This window comes from Mytilus edulis, chromosome 14 (genome assembly GCF_963676685.1).
Source record: "Mytilus edulis chromosome 14, xbMytEdul2.2, whole genome shotgun sequence".
In the NCBI taxonomy this organism is placed as follows: domain Eukaryota; kingdom Metazoa; phylum Mollusca; class Bivalvia; order Mytilida; family Mytilidae; genus Mytilus; species Mytilus edulis.
The window spans coordinates 43145489-43147445 of NC_092357.1; positions in this window are offsets into that span (position 1 = coordinate 43145489).

Consider the following 1957-nt stretch of genomic DNA (forward strand, 5'->3'; position numbering starts at 1 on the left):
TGATTTCGTATTTTTATGTATGAATGATTTTATATATTTATGTTGTTGGGTGTCCTGGATGTATACATTTTTTTTACTTCAAACTAGGCTAGTTATGAATGAGTTATCATCTTTCAGTAAAGAATCAATAATTATTATTAAAATCATTTGTATTATTCTAGATGATTTTTTAAGGGGGTAGACCTTGGTTCAGGGAGATAACTCTTTAAATCAGTTAAGCGTTTGTAAAAGTCAAGTTCATCAATGTATTTTAAGCATTCACCTGAAACAGATTGAAAATAATCTATGTAACCTAGAAGCTTAGAATATATTTTTGAAAATGGTTGACACAAACGTACTAATGATTTTATGAGTTATTTCCATTAACCTAGGTCTACCTCCTTAATATGATTACTTTTTCAAGACATGCTCGCGTGATTCCGATTCATATATTTAAAACTTGTACAATTATAGTTAGTCACGAATAAACGGATAACAACTGTCATATTCCTGACTTGGTACAGGCATTTTCATATGTGGACGGAGTATTTACTTGCGTTAAAAGCACTATTTTTTTTTTCATCTTTCCTTAAATATCTACATCAAGTGATTTTTGCTAAATGTTATCGCCTCAATCGAATAAAGTATCCGCAAATCTAAGTTGGTTTACAGTAAATCTATGAAATAAACTCATCACAGATACCAGGACTAAATTTTGTATATACGCCAGACGTTTCGTCTACAAAAAGACTCATCAGTGACGCTCGAATCCAAAAAAGTAAATGATGCCTGTTTCTATCATACAGTTACTAAGCGTTTCTGGTCATTTTTATTTTTAATCATGGCGTTGTCAGTTTATTTTCAATCTATAAGTTTAACTGTCCCTCTAGTATCTATCGTACCTCTTTTGCTACATATGAGTAAAAGAAAGCTTATAAAAGAAGAGGACATGTTCAAACATTGATTTTGAATCTGAATATGTACGTTGAGGTCCTGCATAAAGTATTATAACAAAAATACATAACTCCGAGGAAAATTCAACGGAAAGTCCAGACTCAAATAGCTAAATCAAAAGCTCAAACACATGAAACGAATGGATAACAACTGTCATATTCCTGACTTGGTACAGGCATTTTCTAATATAGCATATGGTGCATTAAACTTGGTTTAAAAACTAGTTTAATTTTCACTTGTATGACAGTCGTATTAAATTTAATTATATTGACAACGATGTGTGAACAAAACAAACAGACGCCTCCGGGTGCGGGAATTTCTCGCTGCATTGAAGAGCTGTTGGTGACCTTCTGCTGTTGTCTTTTCTATGGTCGGATTGTTGTCTCTTTGACACATTCCCCATTTCCATTTTCAATCTTATAATAGGCAAACATGTCAATATTGGGGTATAGCAGTTAATATTCTGTCATAATCTTAATCACTATATAAACAAACAAATATGAAACAAATACATGCAAGTAACAAAGAAACTCCAAAAAGGCATATATACAAAACACATTAGCAAAATAAAAGATAAGAATACAAAAAATTACTGCAGCACAATGACGGGATGTGTAAGAACAGAGTCACGTCGTATGTAAAACAAAGAAACACAAAAAAGCATAGAAATAAAGAACATTGGCGAAATGTGACAGACAAGGATAAACATGGCATCGTTGGAAGAGATAACATTAGTCCAACGGTGGGACACCAATCACATTTTAAATCTCTCCATTGACTTATGTCTTAACAATATTAGTGGAAGATATTAGCAAGCAAAATCAAGGGAATTGTGCAAATGATGATACAAGCATGAAAATTACCACAAAGCATTATTTGTATATACTTTTTAAGAAATAACTGCTGGCCATTAAAAAAATTATTTTTTTCAAGTTGGACACGGCCATTTTCTAAAATGGCTGTTTTCTTCAGTTTGAAAATACTGATTTTTCTGGAAAACTTTTCTTTGAACTTTTTTAAGTAA